Here is a 27,845-nt window from a genome sequence, read left to right on the forward strand (position 1 = left end):
CAGTAAGGAACAAGTAATTTAATTGGAAAGAGTACTGATTTAGTTTGCTAAGAATTAGCAGATACATTGACTCCCACGTTTCCAGTCCTCCCAGAGAATAAGACATGAACGTAAAAAATCCCTCGTTATGGAGATTCCTCGATATTCCCCAATAGGCCTCGGTCCTATTTTTTCCGCGACGTTATTGCGTGCGAGGCAATTTCTGGCAAAACTGCAATTTGCGCGGCTTGGCTATTCTTCTGCCACGAGCGCTGTGCCACTGAGAGCAATTTGTGCCATTGGAGAGATTAATCAATTTAGAAGATCGTTTGGGTGGCCGAGGTGCCATCTAATCCCTGCAAAGGGCCGTCTAATGGCCCTCTGCCTGCGCTTCTCTTCTACCATAATCGCCCATATTAGAGTGGCCTGTGCGTCTCAACATGGCCGCTTCCCAATCAATTGCGCTGTCGACGCTTCCATTTTACCATGTGATCAGACGATGCACTAACGCTGCTTGCAGTCGTCTAGCCCTAATTATTTACAATAAAATACGAACAAGATCTCGGGTGAGATGAGGAGCGTCTTTGGCGCTGCACACCTAACCGTGTATTTCACCCTAACTTAGTATTAAGAGCTGTCCGTGTAAGGCCTTTAGTCGAAAACTTCAATTATCTCAGGTACAAGTTTACGAGCAAGCTGCATCTAGGGTAGCGTTCTGTAGAGCTTTTAGCATTGCTTTTACACGAGTCTTAGTGCCTCTTAAGCCAACCATAATAGCCTTAGACAATCGCTTCCCTCCTACCGTCACGACCTCACAGCTTTGATTGCCTACTACGCTGCCCTCATCCAGTCATCATATACAGTATACACACAAAATTAAGACTCGTAATTTGTGCATGTTCGCTTTTTGATAAACTATTTCTTTCTCGTTATATGACGTTGCGTGAAAGATATTATACATTAGCTGCCTTCGTTGGCAGCTTAAATAATTTCGGCACTGTTGAAATAATGTGTGATATCTGCGATTTGAGTGCGCATTCAACATTGGTTCAAGATTTGAATCATATCTGTTTGAATGTTGGGATTTTCTCTTGAGTATGAAACAAAATTCCCTGTTGTATTTCCTGGTTATAAATATATTGCAAATTCGTTCAAGAATTATTCATTTAATCTCTTGCTATTCCGTTGTGGAAAACTTTTCTAACATTTACTCATTTGGAAGGTCATATCCAAACAGAAATTCGATCCGGTGCTGATTTTTGTCTGAAGCAAGAATGTTCTTGCCATAAAGTGCATGAAATCTGATTCGTTGACCAATAACAGAGTATTTAATTGTTCTGCGGAAAGTTCAACATCATGTTAAGGTAATATCGACTAATTTTTATGTTGCCCGCGATGAATAATTAAAACATACACTGAAAAAACACTAATCAAAAACACAAAACAATAATCAAAAAACACACACGCACACAGAAATTTCAACTTGAAATTAAATGTGCTGTTGACGAGTGAAATGCTTGCGATATCTCAGGTTCTATTGTTTTGAATTTAGTTGTTACTAGAGCAATAATTTTGATGCCAAGGACTCCTGTCGTCGTGGGAACAATGAGACGTGCAGCGTGGGTCGCCGGGCAATTCTGCGAGGTGCAATGAACGTTCGGTAATGTTAGGCATGTCATGCACCTGCCTTGTGAGTGCTCCGTAGGTGCATGTGAAATTTGCGACCCTGGTATTTATCAATATATATTTTCTTCGTATAAATTTTATTTAGTGTTTATTTAGTTTTCCAATAAATTTGTGCGAGACAAGATATATCGCGCTAGACACGTCCTGCTTCATGGTGATATTCATGAAAACCTCCGTGCCAGATTGGCGGTTTGTAGTTGATGTTCCTGCCGGTTGCTAATATGCCTTTTAGGCCCATATTTCGGTGCTCACTTTGCCTAAAATTTCATTTGTCTTGGTTCTCTAATGATGATTGACTTGTATCATTGTTAGACATTTTGAGTCCTATCACTGAAATTTTATCCCTAACTTTTATCCATTGGTTTAATTAGAGGTTTGGATGCTCATTCTCATCTGAGCGATGCCACGAGCTGCGTCCAAAAATCCACGGCTGTATTTGACCGAAGCTTTCGGCTCATCAGGAGACCGAGCTACTCGAGCTGCGGTGCACCGAAGTCTCCAGAAACTCCACTTTCGCTTCTTACACACTTTTTACTCGCTTGAAAGCACTTTGAGATCGGTGTTAAAAAGTGTAGATTTCCTCAGTTTATGAAATTTGAAGTTAAGCCATGCTCAACGCCTAATTATTCCTCGCGCCGTATTGATCTTCGCTATATTCATGCACGACTTGTCCATGAGAACAGAACTATCAGCGAAGGCCATGTTTTATGGTAATTTGTTACCTTGAGTAGCTCATTTAATATATGTCCAGCATTGCAAAAATATTTGCATATTGACGTAACACGTTTTTTTAATACCAGAAAGATTGATAATTTGATATCCGTAGAGAATTTGATATCCGTTGATATCCACAATGACTGGTTTGTTCATTAAATTGTTTGAACTTTATGCGTAACTAATATTATTAATCTGTGATACGTAACATATTCCAGTAGGAATTAAAATTTATTGAACGGTTATCACGCAAGTACCTATACGATAATGAATCTTACATCAAAGAATTTAATAACAAAAATTGGAGAAAGCTTCAGTGAGGCTAAGTTAGCGACGAGGAAGTATATGCGTCGGAAGTTAGTAAAGTGTTGGCCTCAAGAATCGTCGCGGTGCGTCTTATGGGCTTGTCCTGTACTAGGCTATTTTGTGGCGTGATCGTTCCTGGGTTGTCACTATAATAATGTCAGCTACTGACTCCTCTTTCAGGGTGTTGCATTGTGAAATTAAAACTAGGTGCAATATGTTATCAACCTGTTATTTTAGGACTTTTGAATAGCATTAAAGTAGGTAAGATTTAAGTAAGTAATGCTTACTAGCCTAGTAGCCTTATGGGCTGCGGTCAACGGATGGACGTATATAAAAAAGGGCCATTAGACCATAACGATCGAAGTTTCACTATTTCACAATTAATGCACCCACTAGCGAGTAATTAAGAAGAGGGAGGTATTATTATCAGTGCAAGTCTCACTAACCTAAGGCAAACTTACAAGTAAATGAACTTAAAACTGTAAATGAAGACCATATGAAGCGAAAATTAATGTATAATTAGCAAAGATTGTTGCTCGCACAGGAGTCACGGCTCTGCTTTATATGTAATGTGACGGTGGGTTCTTCCATCATACTGTCTAGCTGTGGCGTATTCAAATATCTACTGTGTTATTTTCTAGAATATTTTCTTGTACTTTATAATCTATCGTACGTGGTAACCCGAGTGTTTGTTACGTAGTAATTATAGATGTCTTCTTCACAGCTATACCAAAAAATTTTTCTAGATTTATTTGCATTCAAACGAATTTTGTGACATTGTGTCGACTTGCCGAAATACCGATTATCCGCAAATCATATGCCTACTTAAATTCGTGGTTTACGCACACATTATTGAATATTAACTAACCTTGGTAGTATTGTTTAATATGAATATTATTAGAAACCTACTTTTATTCAAGTGTACATAAAAATACAATACCTAGCGATTAAGATATGTTCAAATGTGCGTTGAAATTTCAATATCTGTACTATTCAAATAACGAATTTTTATTTGCTCTGTATTTGCCCCGTTAGAAATGTTTTTGTAGCGATTCTTTTGTCACTACGTGTATTATAGGCTAGAAGATTCTCATGAAAGTCCTTATTGATGGCTTAAAATATAACATAAGAATCTTGATTATTATCGGCATTTCAGAGCATAAGGAGGAATGGTGAGCAAGGCCGAGCTTAATTGTAGTTTCCGTTTGAGTGAGCGACGTCTCGAGTGGATGCAGCCTTTGTTCATCTCCATTCTCGGGGATGATTCGCTTGTGTCTTTTGCGTGACCGGTCATTCAAGTTCACTTCTAACCTAACTCAAATACACTCCTAGTATCTTGGCAAGATGCCGTACTTGTTGCCGATATTCATGTACACTGTTACATACATTGACCCTATTGAGTTGATGATACTCTAATGTATTGAGTCCGTAACTACAGAAGTACAAATAATGAAAAAAATGTGCGGAGCAACTTTACAGTAGAATTTATATTAAGGAGAATTAATTTGAAGATAATATAATTAAAATAGTAAGTTTTTATTGCTGGGCCTTTTACTTATTCAATAACTTAGTTTTTCAATCTTCTACTGTGTACTAGACCATTGCAGGAGGATTAGCCATGTATCTGAAGTAGAGGCAACATTCATTCACTTCCAGAGAGCAGTGCAAGGAGCTGTACAGGCCGCCTAGAACGCGAGTCATGATCTCTTTGTAGTAATCCAGTGTAGAGATGTTGGTAGCGGCTGTGTTGAAAGGCAGAGTGAGAGCAATTGCTTCTGTGACGCTCAAAGCGAGGCAGCGAGTGAGCTCAGGCTGTTCCAGAGCTTGGCACGCTCAAATTAAATCCTCTTGGTGCCCAACCTCAGGTCTCGATTGATGCTGCCCTCGAGGCCTGTAAATGATGCGCCTGTCGGGCTTACACTGGTGAGCGCATAACGTTGCTTGTCGCTCCTTCCCTGCGTGAGTGTGTGACCAGCTTGATCTGGGTTATGTATAATGGCTTCATGATGAAAAATTTACAAGACTGGAGCTTTCAAGTTGCTTCCCTGGAAATAAGGGATTTTTGAGCCTTTCTTGTCTAAACTCGGTAGCGAACTACGGGATGTACGATGATAGCTATTTAGAGTTTTTTATTTGTGCGGTCTTTTTTTATGTATTTTACTGTACTTCTAGATCGGTTTATGACAAATATCTCGACTTTGATGATCTGATAACTGAACAAACTGGCAGAGTAGTCTAAATTTACTCTTTTGAGCAATCAACAATTGTAAATTTGCTCTTTTTGATCTTTTTTATCCAAAAAGAGTAAATGTACTCTTTCATCCTTAGGTTCCTCAGAGGAAAGATTTTAATGAATCCTTCTTTCCTAAACGAGTTAAGTACCGATAAAAGATCATTTTGAATCCGTAACTCAATTTCACATATCATTTTCAAACGTCATGTACAAATCAGTGGAACTCCTGATAAAAAATGTTAGATAATACTATACGCATTACGGCACCATTCAGTGCGGAGCAAACGAAGTACACCTGTGCAGCTAACACCCAAGTTGTAAGTTAAGAGTGGAGTTTCAGGTAGAACTATTGGAAAGGAGTTTGTAGAGAATAGACCCCATTCCCATAAGGAAGGGGGAATTGAGGATTAGACTTGCATCACGGTTGAACACTAGGCACAAGGAAGGGGAACTGAGGGTAGAACTAACGATGTGAATAAGCGCTAGGTGCATGAAAGGGCAGTTGGAAGTTTAGATGAGGGGTTGGAGTTCAGAGAGGCCAAGTTATGAGCGTCGCAGAGTCGGATCCGGTCACTAGTCGACTATATTTTTAAGGGTTGATACGAGGTATAGTACCACACTCGCAAACCGCAATTACCATACATTCTACCTAAGTATTGATCTATACAGTTCAACCATCAATTGAGTATTGATGAATCACCTTTAGTTATAATGTTATTAATAATAAATCAGCAATGGTTCCTTCTAACTTTGTGGGATCAATCAAGCTTGTAGCTGCAACGCGGAACTGTTACCTCATTGCATTATTGATGTTTCGTTGTAAGTATTTAAGTATTGATGTTCCATAAGTATTGATGTAAGTATTGATGTTCCGTTGTAAGTTAATTATTTCTTCCTTGCCCTGAAGAAAGCCTGAGCCTATAGACAATTTTTGCTTGCAAGCACATACCGTACAGCCTGTCACAAATACCTCGCGTGTCGTACAACTTTGGGTGTATTGTGTTGGTGATGCGTGTTCTACCTGGACCGCTTTATTGCTCCCTCGATCCATTAACTCGACCTCTTATACTACCCTTGCGCCTTCCCACTTTCGCTTGTTTGGTCTTCTACGCCGGAAGAATTGGTCAAGTTTTTCGTTTGAAACAATATGGATATAGTGTAGGAAGATAAGTTTTCTGATGTTATTCACCTTATTGCAAATGACTTTAAAAATTCATTCGAATGTATTAGCTTTAGTCCTTGATTTAAGTTTAATAATGCATTTACGGAACTTTTCCAAAACTTATGTGTATGCAGATGGTGCCTCTCCTCTGCCTAAATTGGGTACGATCTTGGCATCCTCTGAAACTGTGTACTAGCGTCTGGGAATGGTTGCTACTATTTACTACACAAATCTTCCGCGAGTACCTACGGTTTTAAACAAGGCTTAACGCCATTCGGACTATGATAGTCCAGGTTTTTAGGTAAAACTTGTTAAGTAACGCGGCTTAAAGTGTTATGGAGAAATTGATGAACTCCAAAATAGTAAGTGGTATTCATAGTACGTTGCCCATCGGTGCGTGGTTATGTAGCTAATTGACGCTCAAATATGCAGTTTATATATAAAGGTGGTTAAATTTAAACTTAAGTTAATTTTTACTTTTTCGCTTTCGTTTGAAAATTCAAAACTAATTGTTTCTTTTAGGCATCCTTATTAATATCAGCATTTTGAAATAGAAGAATTTTGTTATATTTGCTAATTATATCAAAATAACAGTCGTTCCACCCGGGAAAGAAAAGCTCTCGCCTAACTGCGCCCAATAGACGTAACTGCCACGATCCGAGTAATGCCAGTAGCCGGCAATTCTCGGTGGAGTTGCGCGATGGCAGCGCATATCGTTCATAAATTCCTCGCTGATAGAAAGCAATTTGCTTGCAAACGTGCAATTTCCTTGCAATTGGAACTAGACTCATGCATCCTACCGCCACACCGAGCCTACACTGACAGCTCTACCTTTGTGCGCGGTATATGGAGGACCTTCCTCTAGAGGTATACGCTCCGTAGCAATTGCGCCATGAATTTGTAGGAGGGTGCGCATCTGCATTTTAATATCATATTATGTTTCTTTATACAACAAATGTCATGTTTCTGCTGCCAAATCGGGAATATGGTCTTATTGGCACAATATATAACGAACTTAGTACAACAATTTGCTGTTTTCTGTGCACTAACGACTTCGTCGTGATTTTACCTTCTTTATTTTATGGAAATAATGGTTTAATGTCATATTACGTTTCTTTATACTAATAACATGCAGTCAAATTCTCAGTGACTTCACAAATATCACAATTGCTTTTGTTGGCAGTTTATAGCGCTGCTCCGGCACTTATCAGACTTACTACCAAACGAATCGTTGCTATATATCGTTTCTTCGTTGACTGTCTCCTCAGCATTGTGTTTTCATTGTGTTTCGATAATTAGGCCTAACTCTGTAATGATTTTATGGAGCTAGGTCATTAAATAATATATATCTATGCGCAGACGGTCATGACAGTGAATTTTACCGCATCAACTTCTTATATAGCCAGTCGCTTCATAGCATTCACATAATTGGTTGCAATTCCAAGTCGAAACTCTCAATTCATCTGTCATGTGATTAATAGGATTTAAATTTATCATTTAGTCTGTGGAGTATAGTTGTCACTTTCCAGTTTTATTTTATTTAAATTAATATCTTGAAATTATCCGCGTTTCTTCACTGTACCTTATCCCATGTCCTTTTGCACCAGCCTTGGACATTTTTCACTTGTCTGCCAAATTTTTGGTAACGCTGTATTTGTTGCACGATGCTGACGGTTGTGTTAATCGATGTCACATTAAATATTTTTTACAAGACCCTTATCACTTTATTGATGAGGGCACAATTCACAGTTCTACGAGTTCGATCCGAATAAAATTTGTTTATGACACTGAATATGAGAATGAGGAATGAGCCTGTGTCACTGGGTCGTGAGATAGTGTGGTCCAGAGAGTGACAGTGCATGCATGTCTTTGTGCACACGAGTTCGTTTGTGTGTACGCGTAGGTGCAAGTGACGTAGATGCAAGTGCGTTCATGTACTTTCACGCTCGCCGTTCACCCTTGCTGGTGCAGGCAATTGAGCTGACTCTTGTCAAGCGCCCACGGTAGGATTGTACCATGTTGATATAATGTAAACCCTTCAAATTACAAGTTCAGCCGAAGCTCATTTCTTGCTGATGGGTTACTTTCATACTGAAATTATATGTTCTTATCGATTACGAAGCATGTAATCACGTTCTTTTGAGCCGTCCTTTACAATAAACATCAAATACTCTACTTGTTTTTAGTAATTCGTAAAAGATTTCATTGTCTCTGGTTGTTTAGTTGTATATATTGTTTTTAAGGACATATCCATCTGCATATTCATAATAATTCACAATAGAGCTAATTTTCTTTGGTTTATATTTTGTATATAAATAGTTTTTAGGATACATTTAGGCAAAAACAGTATTGATTGTGTCTCAGTTGTGTTGAACTACCATTTTCTACAATTTTAGAAGTTGTGTGCATGAGGGAATTTTTACACGACTAATTCTTTCAGTCGAAAACAGAACTTGCGTTCATTTGCTGCATTTAATGTTGTCCAAATCTCTAGCTCATTGTTCGATGGTAGCTTGTGCTTTCACAAGCAGAAGCACCGCCAGAGATTCTTCCTAATGTTGCTCAAATGGGGAGAGGCAAGGGTAAGCGGTATGGTACGAAATGCGTACAGAGGCTCTTCAATATTTCTTATCTCGCCCCTGACTGTCACTATATCATGTAGTAGACGAGAGATAATCGCATGTTCGCCCTCGTCGAATACTTTGGTGATGATCAAAAATGACTAAATCCTCCGGTTGGTATCCGCTGTAGATGCGACACCATGCAATTTATTCATATTGGATTAATTACTAAATGTGCAATAAAGATTTACGAGATGATTTGTAAGGAGAAATTTTAAAGGTGCCGACGTCGTCAAGTGTTATGTTTTAAATAACCCCTCGAAAAGTAAGTATCTCAGACGTACTGTTGAAATCAACCAGAATTAGACGTGAAGGTGACGTCACACCTGTACTGTGGGTGTCACGTCGAAGTCTCGTCTCGTCTTTGTGTGTGACTCGCTTGGCGTCTCACGCTCTCATATGACGACTCAGCAAGCACCTGTTGAGCTGACTCATATATTCGTATCCTTTGCTTTTATTCGTTTCCTGTCAATCTTGTTCGCTTTCTCTCTTACTCTTTAGTTACGATCCTTCGTACCTGTAAATTCGTACCTTCGTACGAGTTAATGATGGGGAAGGCAGTTGAGGTGCAATTCAGGAGCCTATTTTGGTGAGGTCGAATTAAGATAAACGTGTATCAATTATTACTCTTAGGAGAACAATTTTTTTCCTGATTTTTTTTTGCATTAGCTGAACTTTGAAAAGCTGAGCCGGTATTTATTATTTAAACTCTTTTTAAGCATGCAAGTTACCAAACATGGTCACCTAAAATCTTCTTCCAAATAAGTATAGCTCCTCCCTTGTTTTGTGTTTGAGGCTAAGTCATCAGACCTCGGTCAAACACCAGTCATCTGCCTATCCATCCATCCATCCGAAGCTTCACCCCTGATCTTGCATACGAATTAAAATAATGAGCATTCAAATTAAATTTTGGACTCGGACAAAGAAATTGACGCCGATTCCGCATTTTTTAGAAAGTCTGAAGAAGCAATATCAATTTAATGAACTAAAAGTAGCTTGAGATAATTAAATTAAATTGAAGCATGAGCAAATTTATCTTATAATTCTCCATGCTATCTCGTAGTGGCTTCGGAAAGTTAAATTTCTGCATACATCTATGCTTGCCCGCGAAAAGGTTGAAGACAGCTGCCTCTGAATTTTTTCGTGTATTAGGTGTCCTTATTTAGATGAAATTATATTATTGGCTGCTTTCCCGGATGCATTCATGGTTTTTAATTACATTGATTAGCTTACATTGAGGTCTATTAATTAATTACTAAAGACATGTAATTTGCATCGCCAGCAGGTTGTCTGGATATCGTTGATGTTTGTGTGCTGATACTCGGACCACACCTTCTAGTTTTTCTGCCGTGCGAGGTTAAAGGAATTATTATTGCTTCCAAAAAAATGAGGGCTGTCTAGCGGACAGTATGTATGTACTTGGCTAACGGTGAGGCTGATGATGAAGTAGCGTCGCGCTGTCCTGGCATCACACTGCCCCGCAAGTGCTGCTGGCTTGTTGTTCTGCTTCAGACCGGCCATTGTTGATTCTGTACCTGCCTTAGTAACGCATCACTACTCTTTGTACACGTTTCCTGGATTAAATGGGGATGATGATGTCAATATTTATTACTATGTTAAAGAATTATGCCAAGTTCATTCAGTGTTATGCATGCTGGTCTTCCCTGAGTATTATTTTTTAATTACTACTTATTACTTGTTTCTAGAAGTGAAAAAAAGTTCCATTCGAGAAGTAGCTGATGTTGATGCTGGTGGTAATGTAGCTCTTACCGCGCCTGTATTTAAATTAAATAGTAAATTAACAGCCGAGTTGTGCAAACAGTTCTCAGGTGACGAAATAACTCGGGAAGTGTGAACTTTCCTATAAATCGTATAAATGAAGTCTGCCACTCATTGGTGACTTGTGTTATAGTGAAAACTGTGGAATTAGACCCATGGAACTTTAGTCTTTTTGGATAGCATTGAGCTTCTTGCGTACCGTATTATGGATAAGGAGTGTTATACTTAAGGGTTATTTTAGTATATTCAAAAAGCTATTGATGTTGCGTAGTCTTGCCTACCGTAATCGACCACTCACGACACCTAAGCTAAAATTGTCTTAATTTCAAATCTTTCTGTCTATATTTCATGTTTCTTTGTTGTCCCTGGGATAGTGCAAACATTAGTCACACCTTACACCACTCAGATGCGTTGCGCATAATAATCCCGTAACAATTGTCATGTCTTGTGATTCCTTCCGCAGCGTAAAACTATTGCATTCAAGGTCTCGCTGCTAAGTGCCGCTGCCTCGAGCGCACTCCTTACGTCGAGAACGAGAGGACGGTAATAAGCGATGTCTCAAGTGACACAGACTTACGACCTGCCGCTCAGGAACGACTGCGATCAAGTGAGAACATCAGGCACTTTCATTCAGATTCCAGGCGCTCTTCTTGGAAAACCTAGGCATTGGGCGCAGCCATTCCCTGCCATATGACGAGCATGTGAGGCTAGTTGAGTTTTCGACAATAATTATCTCGTTATTTATGCATGCACTGCGGGATTACTAGCGAAAGTTGTTTCATCGCATACTGTTATTGTACAGACTTAAGAATAAGCTTTGATAACTTTAATTTTCTGATCTGTATGACGATATTGCAAGGTTTGCTTGTTAAGCCGTACGTGGGTGTGACCAATCTGACCATCTCTGTCTGACTTGGAAATAATCATACACGACGCAAATGTACGGTAAGGTAACTAAAAAAGGCATTTATTCTGTACTCAAGTGTAAACCATTCATTTAAGAGGCTGCCAGCATTTTTTTTTTATTGAAGAATTTACGATGCTGTCCAATAAAAAAGCTTAATTTTTTCCCAAAAATAATGGTATGAATAGACAGACACACCACTACGAAATTTTTCCGCAAATGTGATTTTAGTTAAACTACGTATACATAATTTTTCGTCTTGGCTAGTTGGTCGCCTATAACTAACTAAACCAAACTAAATTAAACTTGTGTAAAGTAGAAAAATGTTGTGCGCGATATTAATTAAACAAGCTACAATGAGCAAATTAGATTAAATAGCACGGAAGTGAAGAAGGTTGTTAGCATTTTGCGTATTAAGTTATAACATAAATTTGTTACTTCACGCATTACTTACGTTTATGGCGTGAAAAATTGCCAAATAAAGCCTTCCATGCGGCAGCTTTTTCATAATCAAAATCAAAGTGTTATTTTGAGTTAGAGTATTTGGAAGAGTGTAAGACTTTATTACTTATCAATTATTCGAACTGTCATAAAAATTTAATCATGGTAATCAATTCAAATCGTCTTACGGATCTTTTGTTTCAATTCGATCTCAGCTCAACGTTGTGTTCGCTGTCAACTCTATAACGTCGTCGGTATCTTTCATGATCGAATCAATTTTGCACTCTCGTTTTCCTTAGAATCTATTTCCCGCAACTCCCGTGCAAAGCGTCGTTTTTTGCCGCCATCTTATCTCGACTCCTGTTAGTAGAGTTTGATGTCGTGTTTCATCAATAGCTTTTTCTCTCCTTTTTTGCTAAAAAATTTCCCATTTTCAATGTATACATTGTGATCACTTTACGGTTTTTGTTACATTGTTAACTTGAGTGTTTTCTCAGGCATGCATCACGGCACAAAATTCTGTACATTAGGTATACTGTGCACGAACTCGCTTTCTCTTGGGGTTTTAAAAAATTATAACCTTACATCACTAATCCCCTTCATCTCTTAACTACATTTCAGATGAGCGTTTTTTTTTTACCAGTTTAAGGCTGACGTTTGTTCTTCTGTTGCGTGTTTTCAAATAAATGTCGATTGTGCTGATAGTCAACTGAATTCATTCAATTGTTGTTTCATTCATAATCGTCCATACTGTGGAGTTATAATTAAAATGAGACGTTTTACCACAATTTCATGCATTTTCATGATTTATCGTTTTGAATAATTTAGCTTTAATTTTTAAAATTTGTTATATTAGTCAAAGTTTGATCGGATTCTTCGGTCGGACGAAGTTACGTAGCGCTGTTGCTTATTTCGTGATCAGATCATCTCCATGGCTGATTTGTTGCGTTTTCTTGCAAGTTTTTCCATTTTCACAGTCCTTTTTTGCAAGTATGAAGAAATTGCCTGTTCTGACAATGAAACGAGATATCAACCTAACATTCTTCCATTTTTTTCTCTATAGTGCTTCATCAATTTTTTTGTGTACAGAAGCAGGTTCAGCTCACGAAATCCCATTGTCGCTTGGGGGAAACTATTGATATCGACAAAAATCTACTTCCTGCCGTTAACAGCGCCAGGGGAAACTATTGATATCGACAAGAATCTACTTCCTGCCGTTAACAGCGCCACTTCAAGGTTTTTATCTGTAGAAACGCGTGTAGAATATTTTAATGAAACCGCCCATTATCGCCTAAGAAAAATTCAAGCATCAAAGCCACCGGCAAGCGAGGCAGTATGGAAGCAAATGACCGGGTTTAGAGGCGAGCGTCATTTTTACGCTGGCCGGCGCTGCAATATTGCATGAGGCTGCAATAATTGAGCAGCAGATCGTACCGCTCACTTTCCTGCTCCTATTTGAACATTCGGAAAATGTCTGTTGCTTCAGCCTACCCCAATCACTTGCTCGCTAAATTTTGGTAATCGGACATATCGTTTTTTTAGCCGCGGTTACTTCTTCATTCCGGAGGAAGTTTTGGTACGCAAAGTCACTTAGATATTAGTAAAAAATGTTACTAACTTTGCAGCTCAAAATGAGCTGCAAATGTTATCAATAATGTTACATCATCAACATTCTTACACTGTATGAATGTCGGTAATTGCGCTGGATTCGTGTATAGTTTTATTGGAAATAGATTTGTATCCTTGAATAAGCCACCTTATTCTTTCTGACTATGAACCATTTCTAATTATGAACCTTTAGCGATGATATTTCTGGCTTCATTTCAAACATTTCGACAAACATCTATTTGTTTTCGTTATATTTAAATTATCTAAATCAATTTAGGCCTCCAGTTTTCATTTTTGTTTTTGCTTTAAATTTCGCCGTTTACAAATCTATTCAGAATTAATTCTAAATTAATCGAAATGCGTGCATCGAATGGAAAGAAGATACTGTTCAATTTTTATTGTAGGTGCTATCAATGCATGAATTAAAGCACTGTAATTAATTTACGGAATGATTAAGTCCTATGTTCCCCAGACTCGTCTCGCCGAAATCCTGTTCGTCGCTGTGCTCAAGACTAGCCCGTGTTATTTGACACAGAGATAAGGAGACGGAAAGTAAACGCCGCCCTAAGAAGAGATGCCCACCAACTGTTAACCGTTGATAGTCTAGCAGATTACTGACTCAGTGATGGAATTCACACATTTCCTTACAGTGAATATGTATCATAATGAAAGGTTGTTCATATAGTGGTCACATCCCATAATTGCTATAATTGATGAATATACCATTGACTTTACCTACGGTAGAGTGGTAGATAAGAAGTAGAGTATGCAAGTGTCACCATTGCTGGGGCAGAAAGCTGCACCTGTGCGAACGCGTCCATGCTAAGCCAGGCCATGCGGTTGTTTCCGGTCTGTCCCTGGTGCTTGCTATTGGCTGGCTGGCTGTCGCGTGACGCAAACCCTGCCAGTGTGCCGACGTGCTTTTGATTAAGTGGACGTGTTTCATGTGCTCCGTATTATCTGCAACTTTTTTTTTAAATTCAAGTGATGATTCTTATTAAATGAAGCTATAATTCAAGTTATTGATAATTATTTCATTGGTGAGCTCATCTAATACGTTTGTTTTAGATCTTTGCTGTATACCAAGCCTTTTATTACCCTGATTTTAGCGGTTCTATTAGTGTTTGCAATTTCGTGTGGTGTGATCTCAATCATCCCATAACCTTTTGTGTTCTGAATATTCGCCTTTACATGATGTTCCGTGATTACGATCATGTTCCGAGTGATAGCTCACACGTTGATTTCATCGATCCCGTTTGTTTTGCGATTAATAGCTTAAATAATGATTTTAGCTATATTACTATTTTGGGTTCTGGTAATTCTTGTGAACGACGAAGTTGGGTAAACTCTCGATATATCGTCTCGCCGACAATTATATATGCAAACGTTTTTATATGAAAGCTTCAAATGACTAATGGAAGTAACTATCCAATTTCGCTTAACTTTCTCAAGTGCATTGAAAAAGGGTCGGGTGCTCGGGTACAGGCCCAGGGTGATTCGCGGAAACTTCCTGATTTGAAAGCTCGATAAAAAACTAGGTAGTAAAGATATCATTGCAATATTTGTTTTATTGAACAAGACTTAACCTGCATTTTTGTATCACTTACTTTTTTATAGACGACATCGGACAAATGACTGTCCCTATTGTTAATGCATTCACTTGATCGATTTTTGAAGTTTCGTTCAACTCGCTGAAGCATAATGACTGGTATGTTGGCAATGGCTTGACGCTCGTTGTTCTTCAAACGAGGTAGGGTGCTTGCACAGTAATTGTAAACAATTGAATTAAGATGACACAATAAAAAATCACGCGGAGCCGAATCGGGCCGGCCAAAGAGGTCACTTAGCAAGGAGATTAGGCGCTCTGCTAAATGTTGTCTCGTTTTTTCTCGTCTCAAGTCCTTAATTTGACCACTGAATTATTATGCTGTATGGTTCCTTTACCAAATTTTGGAGAAATTTCCACAAAATAACGTGATGGGACACATCAAAGGTCTAACAAATTAACGAGTATATTAATCGAATCACTCATGAGGTACCAGGCTTTTAAAGTGCATTGCTAAGTAAGTTCTAGGCATCGCTAAGCAAGTTCAAGTTCCATGTTGTAATGTTGAGCTCTTGTTCAGTCATTCACACGTGACACGAACGACCAAGTCCTCTCCTCTTACCACCACGCCTTGATAAGCCTGAGGTATCACAAGCGCTTTATCTATGACGCGAAGAAATTATGAAGATGATGTAAGCCATCTGTCGTAAATTATTAGCATTCACTTGACATTTATTGCTCGGTCGTTTCGCTAATCAATGAAAAATACTGGTCCTTCACAGCTTACATGCAACCATTTGAAGTTGCAGCTCGTTTGTTTTACCCTAAGCATAGCCGCTTTCGGTACAAGGATAAATTTTGGTGTTATTACCGTCAATTATACCTAACTTCTTGTTTACGTAGAATTTGTAAACTATATTTTCGTTCCTTTATTTGGTTATTTTGTCTTGATAATTGCATCAAAAGCAATAAAAGGGTGTATATGCTCTGGTTAAGCACTTAATGTTTTCTCTCAACTTTTAAGATGAAAATTCATCCGTTCATTAGTCGCACAAGGTCTAGCAACGCCTTCTGAATTAAATTGATGGAAGCTTCTTGATTCGTTTTTTCTCCGTTGATAGCAACAAATTGGATGAAAACTTTGTATCATCGAAATTGTGACATGTTGGTGCGCTATAGCCACGAAATGTAATCAAAAGCTGTTAGTCACCAAAATTCAAAAGCCAGTCAAGATTATCTCTGACGTGCATGAGGTCCCTTTTCGCTAATCTTTGAACAAATATAAACTGTACCTTGTAAACAAATTTTGCCAAAAATTTTACTCCTAAATTTGTGAACATATGAAAAATAGCATTAACATCAGCGGTAATGAAGAACATTGTGTGCATAGTTCTAATATTTGCTAAGTACAGTCTTCATAACGTCTACTAATGTACTTGGTGAGACTGTATATATTCTCTGCTGGAGACACGCCGCTATATTTGGACAAGTTCGTGGTAGGCCTGAGCGGCGGATGGTGGCCCTGTTCTGTCCCGACACATTCCCTTTAGAAGCGTCGCATTCAACTGTGCCTGCTCCGTGCTGCAATTCCTTCACATAGCACCGCATATATTATATTATCGCTGCTGATATGAGGGCGTATAAAGATTTTCCTATTAACACTTTAATTTGCCCCATACATAGGCATAGCCAATTGTATATTTATCAAAAACATACAAGGTAAAAAAAAATTCTAGGTTGACAAGTCATTGAAGTGTGGAAATCCTCTGTGATAATATAAATTTTTATTTTCATTTCAAGAGTTCTCTTTCAGTAAGCGCGTAACATCGCAATGTGTAATCGATTTACATCAGTGGAGCGAAACTTTCTCTATGAAGCAGACTATGTGGCTGAAAAGACAGTGTTAACAAACAATTGCATAATAATTCTTTGATTCTTGACGACATTAGTTTTCGCGCTTCTCGTTACCTTGTTACTCATTATTTACGCGCGTTATTTGATTAAAGGATTTAATTTAAAAACGCGGTTCTTGAGTTAGAAATTCTGCCTGTCTTTAAATTTCAATGTGTTGATTTCACAGCCGAGGTAATTTTTTACTTGACTTTCGACGATTTGATTGTATTCTCATCCTTCACTTTTCTTTGTGCTGCTTTCATCTCAGACTTCAATTACTGATGTCATTTTTTTAAGGTCATTTCGTTGTATTCAGAGGTAACTTTGGATTTCATGCGTGCGGAGAAAAGTGTCCCATGTGAAATAAACTTTAATTTTGAAACGTTAGAGGTCAATGGAGATCGCCAGTCGCGATGATTCCTTGCTGGATCAAATTATTCTCGTGTGTTGTTTGTTCTCCATTAGGACGGCGTTGCCAACAGTTTACATTGCAAGCTAAAATTTGCGAACAATAATTAAAGAGTTTTATTTCACACGCGATGTTGACGTTATTTAAGCTTCCTTAAAGAAATGCCTCGTGGACTCTATCTCCAGTTTTTGCCTGGCTGAAGTGTTTTCGTGGAAGGCTAGACGCGCTTCATATATCACGAACACAATTTAAACAATGTCAGGCTCTCTTTATTTTTTTGCTGGGGCAGGGACAGGGAAAGAAGGGTGACGTACATCAGGTCCCCTCCGTGAGAAGCGCGTGCCGCTGGAATGGTAAACCTGCTACCAGGCCTGCCTAGCTTTTCTCTGCTCACCGCGTCGCGCTGCTATAGTGTTGGTGCTGGTGCAATGTTGGTACTGGTGATGACATGGCGCTGCTGGTGACCACGTTACTGCTGCATGTGCTGCTGCTGCAGTGTTGGTGCTGCTGATAGCATGGCGCTGCTGGTGACCACGTTACTGCTGCATGTGCTGCTGCTGCAGTGTTGGTGCTGGTGATAGCATGGTGCTGCTGGTGACCACGTTACTGCTGCATGTGCTGCTGCTGCTGGTGTTGGTGCTGCTGATGTTATGCTGATGCTGCGAATGAGGATAGTTGTGAGGATCTTGTCGCCTCATATCGTACGATATGTTCCAGTCAGTTAGTTTCACTGTCGACTTTTTAGCTAATTCAAATAATTTAGCTTGCATTGTTATAGTGATATAAGCATAGTATGATAGTAATAAAATTATATTAGAGTGACGAACTACGTCATAGGTTTTCTGAATGTATTTAATTTTATCGTAATGTAGGTTTGAATTCCTCCTTCCAAATTTCAGTATCTCGAGAACACGTGCTCAGTCCATCTTTTTTTAATGAACGCTCGAAATCTGCTTTGTGATCCTGTCCTCTTTCTGCCGATGTAATCAATTCATCAATTTTCACACGAGGCTGGATGATGCTCAATTGGCACCACGATGAAACTTCATTGAAAGAATGCCTTATTTGTGGAGTCCCTTTCTTGTCCATGGGCACGAAATTTTGTGAGTGTTGCTAGGAGGTGTTGTCAACTTGTGTGTGTTCGCACACAAGTTTTCATTAGTTCGCGCAAGTTTTCATTAGTTCGCACAAGTTTTCAAGCCATGTTTACATTATTAGCCCGTTCATTCGCCTAATGCAAGGTCTCTATTTATTTTTTTGACTTGCATATCTTGTAATGTTTCCGTCAGAGTTCAATGTTTTTTACTATATGCACCTAACGTTTTAAAAATTGGCTCTGCTGAGGCGTGTGCTGAAGAGGAAACGTGATTTCTATGTGTACTATGGCAGCATTTTGAATTCACTGGAATATTACTATATTTAAAATTATTGATGTAGCTACTTGGAAAGATTGCACCATAACAGCTCGTGCCTTCACGTTCGAGCGGTACCCGAGCTTGTCGCACTTGTCCTATTACATTCCTGCTCGATTCTCTACACTCGGGGCTGGCGTATTCTAGTGATAAACAACGCCTACCGAGACATTTGGAACTAAAAATTTTCAAATGGTGATCGTTCCCCTTTGCGATGGACGCCTTCAATAAGAGGGTTTGTCTCACCCATTGCAGCTCGTGAGAAGCACCGTCTTCATAATCGAACACAAGACTGCATCATCTGACCGGTGGTCTTGACACGATCGCTGCTGCTTTAGCGTCTTCCTTGACAGCCACTCTGTCTCGTGGCGCCATGCTTCTGATTTATGTTGTGCATGAAACTTGGGACACTTTTACCCAAGATGAGAGACTCGGGAACGTTAGAGAGGAACTTGAGCCAAGTTCAATATGTTATTTTTATTATAACTTTTGGGGGTGTGATGAGGCTTCAACAGAATTGAAATCCATACTGATCTTCAAAAAGTGCGATTGGCGCCACTCGTTTCTTCACTTGCAACGCACCACTTCTTATGAATTCTAATTGTATTTAACCCTTTTTGTAATGTCAGTTAATATTCTATTTTACGCAACGTGATAGTTTTCACTGTATTTATACACGATGCTATAGTGAAACCGGTGATGTGAGAACATTTGTCGCCGCGTTATTGTTACGAGTCATGGCGCAATCCTGCATTCTGACGTTCACAATTCCCGACCTCTTAAGTCTTAATGACGCTGGTCATCAGATCCCACGTTTAGTCATGATGAAATGGGTCATAAGATCTCACGGTTTCCGCAGCGAGCGTCCTGTCCTATACTCTTCCCTACCTCAGTTCTGCGCTCATTTGTCTCCGGCGTTACTCTCACATTTTTGTTTCTAATAACCTTGAGTTTCATGAGTTCGGAAATTGCAAATGATTCTGTGCTGAAAATAATGACGCTTTTTGACTTGCTGCCTATTGTCTTTATACAGGCAATATGCAGCAGGTCAAAAGATGCAGTATGTATCTCTCCGGTTTATTGCGAGATGCTTATTTTATTGATGCCTGTCTGTTCCCTGACTTGGCGCGCTGACGCGTCTCGGCGCGAGGATGTTCAATTAGTGAGGCAGCTGCCAGAATCGGCAGGAGAAAGACGAGTAGCCAACGAGTGATGCGATACCTGCATTCATACTCAGTCGCCTCGGGCTGAGTGCTATCAATTAAGCAAGAGAGCAACAATGGGGGCATTGCAGCTTGAGTTATTGCCTGTAAACTGTTAACGATGCAATAGTGTGAGGCATTCGATCCTGCACCATCAGCTCTCTTATTAAGCTCATTGCTTTCTCCGGGGAAACTGTAGGCCTGACTCTCCCTCTCTCTTCGACCTACAAGGCTTTTATCTGCCTTCTCTCTGTTGTACTCGTATTCAATGCACAGGAATCAGATTATAAAATGAACCGTTTTGTTCGTTGCCTTCGCGTGGCGATTATTCCTGCATTCTGATCCCCGGTCGCTGTTGCCTCTCGAGTCCGGTGTTGCAGCTACAGCTTGCAAATTCCCGTCTGAACGCATTTAAGGGCGCTGGCCTTGCAGCCATTGAGGACAAACGAGGCTTTATGGTTCAAAAGGCACCGAGCGCCTCTCTAAGCCTAAATCCGGGGCGTAGACCCTCACTGTGTAGTTGTGCCGAGCCTTCCTTTGTTCCTCGCTCGCAGGATTGCCGAGCTAACTGATTTCATTGATGCTATTTGTAGCGTTTACTGTGCCATTTCTCCGGTGTTCAGCGTCACCGGTATGCAACTTTAAGCGGAGTTTGTCTGATATTTCTGTGCATTCTAATTATTCATTGTAATTTGGAAAATTACATGTCTCTACTCATATGAGTTTGATCCATTGTATCAAGAATCGAGGTAATGAAAGTTTCACCTGATGGAAAAGTTACGGGTCGAAGATCGACTGAGAATCGCTGGATCACTATTCGACTGCCGCGTGTTTATTACGGCTATGAATTGATTCCTGGTTGACGCGTGTAGTTATAAACACGCACCACTTCATTTGAACAACGAATGAACGCTTTTCGCTTTCTGTAGGGGGAAGTGACGACACATGGCCACACAATGGCAAACTAATCGCAACTTTTGACTTGGCGATCCGTAAGGCTCGGCCCAAGTTGTGACAGGTGCCGGCGTCTGCGACACAACTCAATTGCACCTTTGACGGCAGTCGTATTGGTCTCGTGAAATACGCCTCGCGTTGCTTGTAACTTTCAAGCTGTCGTCTGCACGAGCTCTCGTATGAATGACCGAGCGATGTCTGTTAAAAGAGGCTAGTCATGCAGGACGTAGAATATGTTCTTGGGAAGTGTCATAATTCGTAATCGCTAATTATGATTGTCATCACATTGGCAGATAAGAATCTTATTCATTATTTGTACTCGAAGACGATAGATTTGTGGCATATGTAATCAAAACGTAGTCCGAGATTCAGCTACTTGTGACAAAGCTTTCTATTTGATTTCATACTTCAGTCCATGCTCTTCGTACAATAAGGTTGATTTTCAAAATCTTCAATAAAGTAAAATATTTGTATTAAACAGTTTAGGACTGTTCAACACTGCAACATTTATTGCTAGTGCCAGGTGGTTATAGTTTCATTTTCAAATATATATATTTGCTTCTGATCTTCTCGTTGTTTCTTCCGCGTGAAATTTTCTCTATCGTAAACAACTCTCAACTGCTCACAGTGGCACTGGAGATGATTCCATTGTTTTAGGCATCCACTTCTGAGGCTGATATTCTAAGTAATATTGTGGGCTGTTCTGCCGTGCTCCTGCCATGTTATTGTGTAGGGTTCCCCGCAAGCACAGCCCCTTGTCAAGGTCTGACAGATCCCATTAAGAGGGAAGCTGGCGGTGCTCACCTCAGGCTGCACCGCAGACCGAGGGTCTACACCAGCTGTCGGGCCAGCTGTGGTCTTATATCACATGCTGCGGCCCTGGGTGCTTCACTTCCCTTTGCTTCGAACCAAACAAACGTCTCCAAAAAACAGTCAAACAAAATATATTCAAGCATCCATCGTCCGCACAAACCACCGTTGAAATCAAATAAACCTAAAATCAGAACTCATATCATGAACCTTGGTCCCAACAAACGTATGCCGCACTAAACCTAAAGTTTACAACAAAACGACGGGCTTCAAATACACAAACACCCACGTTGGCTCCTTAGAGACATCCACCAAAGCTCTTGCTTTGGAGTAAGTATATGTTTAAGCATATAAATTCAAAAATAAAGGTTAACCGAATATGCCCAATAAAATATCAGCCCAAATATATTTTCGGGTGTTGATCATGGGGCAATTTATTTTGGATTCCTTAGTTCTGGTACATACCCTAACTTCATTTTTTTAGTAGGTACCTACAATTATTCTTGTCTGTTTATCTAGCTTTCAAATAAATCTGTAATCACTATCATCGTGTAAACTTCGGCTACATTTTTCATTAAAAACGCCTCTTTTCGGCCAAGTTTCGGTGACGTATACGTGGATGACTGTTTTTCCGATTGTGTTTCATTAAAGAACAGTTTTGCATTTGTCTTCTTAACCTATAACTGAAATTTTCCCATTGCGATCACCCGAATATCGTACGAACTGCCATTTGTGAGAAGCGACAAGGATAATTCCTCGTTAGCAGTTTGTGGTAGCAGTGAGTGCAGTGCCGCTGTGCAGTGAGTGGCTCTAAGCTGTGGCTCGTGGCACATTAGCGAGAGTGGAGGTCCCCGTCGGAAAGTGCGATCAAATGGACCCGACATTTTCTTGTGGTCCCCGTCGGAAAGTGCGATCAAATGGACCCGACATTTTCTTGTACCCGACAATTGGCGCCCCCCTGAACGAGCGGCTCTCTCGCTTGGCTGATCTTGTAATAATGACGCACTTACGGGGGCTGGTGCTACTCTTTCCAGTCAGACAGCGAAAAAATTCACCTCGATTTTGCTCTTTAATGAAATGACTCCATAGAAAATTATTCTGACTGGCTCTGAGTTTTAAATTCAGTGACTTTCCAGTCCGACAGCGAAAAAATTCACCACGATTTTGCTCTTTAATGAAATGACTCCATAGAAAATTATTCTGACTGGCTCTGAGTATTATTTTCGTTCCAGTGTGTGGACGAAATTCAGTGATGTCGTGGAGCGGTCTAGACTTCATGGCTTCCGATAGCTCACATTTTAAATAAACTCAGCTGTTTGTAATAATCCGCGCCTATTATTTATTTGCTCGTGGCAGCATGGCACAGTCGGATGGAATCTTTTCGAGTATTTGGTGTTTCACGTGTTTTGTCATTGAATTTTTCGTCACATTTAATCTGTATATACACATTTCTTCTCGTGTGATATCGCGCTTAAAATACTTTTTCGGGGACTTTTCGGTTAGGTTTTCTGTGAAATGTAACCACTGTGTAGTAATATGCTTTCTGATAAATGGAAATATTCCCTATTCTATAAAATTTAGCGCTAACAGACTTTAAAATTTGATACGAACGCGGTAGTTGAATAGGACAAAATCGTCTAGAATTCGGAGTCTCATCTAAGACGCGTCGCCGAGACGACCGCCGAGGAAATGAGCTTTGGCCGCCCCCCCCTGGTGATCCGCTCTCATCACGACGTCCCGTCCGGAACACCGTTTCTGCTCCGGCTTTTCTTTGAGAAAATCTGGATCCTGCTCTCATTGCACTCAATAATATTCTGATACTCTTGCACTGGATCAATATTTCAGGAACAACGATCTGATATGGTGCAGTTGTCGGCAAATAACTAAAAATAAATGATGCCACGGTGCTAAGGGATCAAGGTCCATATCTCTATAATGTGGGCCCCTCGGATGGGTGTTGCCGATTCTTAAAAATAATAAATTTATACTTGTGTTTCCTCGTTATGTTGCCCTTGCAGCCTCAGTTTTTTGGAATCTCATTTTGTGCAATGGAATTTTTTGACATAGAGTAATTGTTACAATAGAGAATTCTTTTTCTGTTGCAGTGGGGAAGATGATGAGTATTTCGGAAGATGAGTTCTTAATATTCCTGACATGTTTATTGCATTTGAATAATCTTCAACTCGTATGAAAATCATTGAGACATAAGTTGATGTTCTATCTCCAATTAATGATAATCGACAATAAATGTCTTCAATATGTAGTACAAACATCGAATTTATGAACATCAGTCAACTTCTCGCATTGATTCTATTCCACTATTTGTGCATTAATGAACTTTATAGATTATTACTATTTTAGATTATATCATGATTTTCAAAATTTAGTGTTATTCTCGTGAGCGTAGTTTATATGTTGTTGATACCTGCTAACAACGTCATGAGCGGTTTCACATGCTGAAATGATAGAATCTTCCATAGATGGTATTATATTATTAAGGTAAGGTAAACCGCTACAGACAACGCATCTCCGTTATCTGTAGCGGTTTATGAACGTCTGTCGGTGCTTCTGTACCACATTTAAGCTGCTGCACCATGATCAGCGGCATCAGGAACTTTCGCTTCGTGTGCACTTACTCAGTTAATACTTAATATTCAGGGAACGTTTGCCTAGAAGTGGGAATAATCACATCCAAACTATCTTTGTCCAATTCAGAAAAGTTCAGCACGAACTAGAAACAAGCGTCGTCTCTGAAACGTTTCCTCGTTCATTTCAAGTGGTGACATTTCGAATAGCTTCTTAACGAAATAATTCTTGGACGAGTCGTTCTGAGGAGCTCTCTCCGTGGCTGCGCGTCCTCCCTTACGCGGGACCCAATTTATTATTTCATTTGAGCGCGCGGGCGTCGCACATTTCCAATCGCAAGTTTTTGTTCCGTCCCCCTCTCCTGCTGCTCCCCGATGACTCCCTCGCCACCTTTTCCTCCGAGGTATCGATTACGGAAGGTTTTCCCCTCTTGGCTTGCTCAAAATATTAGGCAGGATTACAGCTAAAGTTTCGCCTTTGATTTGGACGCTAAAATCACGTAGCGCTGACGTGATATTTTCTTGCTCTAAAGTCTAACCGATTGCGTCGACATCGTCGTGATCTCTTTACATTTGTGCTGATACTTTAAAATTTACTAAAAGTTTTTATAAGTTTTAGCTTACTACATTTTAAAACAATGTCAACCAATGTTAAATCAAATTTTTTTGTGATAGAGTATAGGTGTTTTCTTTTCGACGGCGATCACCTCATATTGCAGCCGGCGCTCATTTTTCATCTCGCCTCATGTAAGCCCGTGGAATTTCTCCTTCAACTGGCAATATGAGAAGCGCTAGCTCGACGCGTGCTCATTATGAGAGTCGCTGGGCGTGTACGTATTTCTGGTATTTTTTGAAGCCGCGATGTGGGTGAGAAGCTCGTCCATTATTAATGTCGGCACAGCTGCCTGATGATTGCCTCGGTGCCGGGCTGCCGTGCCGCCAATTGCGTTCTCATTGTTTCCAGTGGCCGGGCGCTGGAAAACCGCATACTTTCTTCCCTTGTCCCGTGAAAAACTTTTATTGAACCTTCAAAACCCCCAATTTTCATTTTCATTGTTACGATCAGTGTTTTTCTTGAGTGTTGTAAGTTGTTATCTTCTCATTGATACTCGAACGAACGATATGTGCTTTGGTATTTGATCTTGAAGTGACATGAAGCGAGGTGCTTGCTTTAGTGATACGATGCAACAAAAACGTGCACGTTCTTAAACCCTGTCGTCACGGATACATTTACCGTTATCAATGTTATTCCTACCTATAGTGGTTTGGGACCTAGAAATCCCGTCAGTCACGAAAGAGTAATTAAACTTAGTCCTGAGTTGTCTTGTATGCCATTCGCCGGGCATTTGCGGCTAAATAATGTAAAATACGAAGCTTTTCTTGCGAATTGTAATATTTTTTCCAGTATTTCCCTCAGGCACGTCGATAATTCCTTTAAATTTGAGTTTTGAAGTGGCACGGTAAAGCGAATGTCTTTTAGTGAGATGAGACTGGGGCTCTGTCCCCCTCTTAATGAGCTTCTATAAGGATTTGCTTGGGCTTATATTCTGCCGTTCTCTGTGAGCTCTGCCGCCACTAAATTGTGCGCGGCTTAGATAAAGCACCGCCGTGCTCGGCAGTTCAGGTCATGGGCGGCAACATATCGTAGTCTATGGTAGTTAGGGACTTCCTTAGTGTAGGTACAGATGTACAAAGGCTACGCAACCGACCAAGGATGCCAACGACGTAAATTTTTAAACTATTTACCCGACTTTATTGAATTTTTACATTAATAAAAACGAAACGGCTTTCATTGCATTTCAAACAGAATTTTGGCTCCAAATAATAAAGTAAAATTATTCATTTATATATATAATTTAGAAACGATCAAATTAAATATCTGTGAATGTATTATGAATAAGCTAAAGTCGCTGTGGTTATTGGCGTCGACTAATGAGTTTTCTTACTAAACCATCTTCTAAAGCTTTTTATAAATCATCTTCGCCAGCAACGCTTCTTATTGACGAATGCCTGAAATAGTTAACAGATAGGCTTTTTGTTATTCGGCCTTTCTTTGGCCAATTTAGGCTCCAAGCTCTGGCGTATGAATTTATTGATCCCAATGATTATACCTACTCATCGACGATTTAAACTGATGATAGACTACGTACGTTTACAAAATGTTTTTATTTCAAATACGGTTAAATCTCTTTATATTTTGTTCGTATTTGATTCAATTCTTTGCCAAATTGCTATACAAACAAGCAATTGCCCATAAATACTTTCCATGAAATTATTTATGCGTTGAAATCATTCTTAAGTTCACGAGTAAAAGTAAGAGAAGAAGCCAAGTTCTAAGGTTTGGTTTAGTGTAACTACTTCGCGGCACTGCAACCTCCCGGCCTGGCAGGGGCCAGTGCCCAAGATAAGCTGCGTGGTGTACCAAGCTGATGTTTAGTGGAAGAATTGCGCACAACATTCATATTTGTGTTCAATTCCCATTCAGTTTCATTGCGAGTATATTTCAATTAACTTCGTTACGTATCAAGGAACATAGTTCTTTAGTTCTTATGAAAAAGTGTATAATTTATTGCCTTTGAACGGGTCACATTCACTGTTGTTTATCATGTAAACATGCAGCCATTGTACGGAGTGTCTCTTTCGCACAACATCTCTTAGACATTATTGTTCGACATCTACGTATTTGAAACATAATTTTATTTTGTGAGCCCCGCTGTGGTGCTGGAATAGTTCTGACAAAGAACGATCCTCAAGCTTAATTACGACCACTAAACTTGATAGTCTCGGTCCTAATGAGTGTCATGGGAAGCCTTAATGAGACGCTACTTCAGGTCAACCTAAAGTGCCCTCCATGCTCCAGCCTTCATTGTTATGTAGCCTTGGAGACAAGGCCGTCTGAACGCCTCCACTGACACTTGAAGCCTCACTCTAATGCTTAATTATCCCTCGACCCGCATTTGTCTCTAATTTTAACCAACCGTATCAGTTGGCCTGCAGCAATATTACTACTGCTTCCTTTTTGCAGCACAAGCATTTGACGTTCCCACAAGTATTTGACGTATACTTTATAAAATTTTTGGCCTAACTCATGGTTACATTTTTGTTGTCTGATTACTAGATTACGTATTAAGGTGCGATAATATCGAAATTTTCCTAATGTATTTTACTTCTCTTACTTAATTTTATCATACTCTACTTGTTTTTTTTTTATTATTGTGATGAAGCAAGAATTGCGCGAGTGTCGTGACGTAATTTTTTTAAATTTGTATAGATTTGTATTATATTTTTAGAGATTTGTATTATCTATCACACAAATCAAGCCATCACCTGCGAATTTCGCATGCCGGTCGTCACATTGGTGAGCTTAACATTGAGTGTAGACTGTATACGATTGCCTATATACTCAAATTCAGAGTTGTACTATCAAATTTGTACTATCAAATACTATCGCAATTTGATAGTACTATCAGTACTATCAAATTGCGTTCCGAGAAACAAAATCTTCCTGGAAAAAAAATCCTCCATAAGACTGCCTGTTTCCTGCGGTACTTTATGCTCGCTGTTAGATTTGATTGTGCGCTGTGAGATAGTTCGTTGGCAT

At 39.7% G+C, this 27,845-nt stretch overlaps 1 protein-coding gene across 3 annotated transcripts in view; it reads left to right on the plus strand.

Moving 5' to 3' along the window:
* Positions 1–27,845, plus strand: part of LOC108676370 (plexin A3) — a 166,663-nt gene that overhangs the window by 107,630 nt on the left and 31,188 nt on the right. The window contains exon 1 of one of the 3 annotated variants that reach the window (XM_047879757.1): positions 14,454–14,473. The exons of the other annotated variants lie outside the window; for them this stretch is intronic. The gene's annotated coding sequence lies outside the window, so the exon portion shown is untranslated. Of the gene's footprint in view, positions 1–14,453; positions 14,474–27,845 lie in introns of those variants that run through there. 3 annotated transcript variants of the gene reach the window in all.

This window comes from Hyalella azteca, unplaced genomic scaffold, assembly GCF_000764305.2.
Source record: "Hyalella azteca isolate HAZT.00-mixed unplaced genomic scaffold, Hazt_2.0.2 contig3758, whole genome shotgun sequence".
NCBI lineage: Eukaryota > Metazoa > Arthropoda > Malacostraca > Amphipoda > Hyalellidae > Hyalella > Hyalella azteca.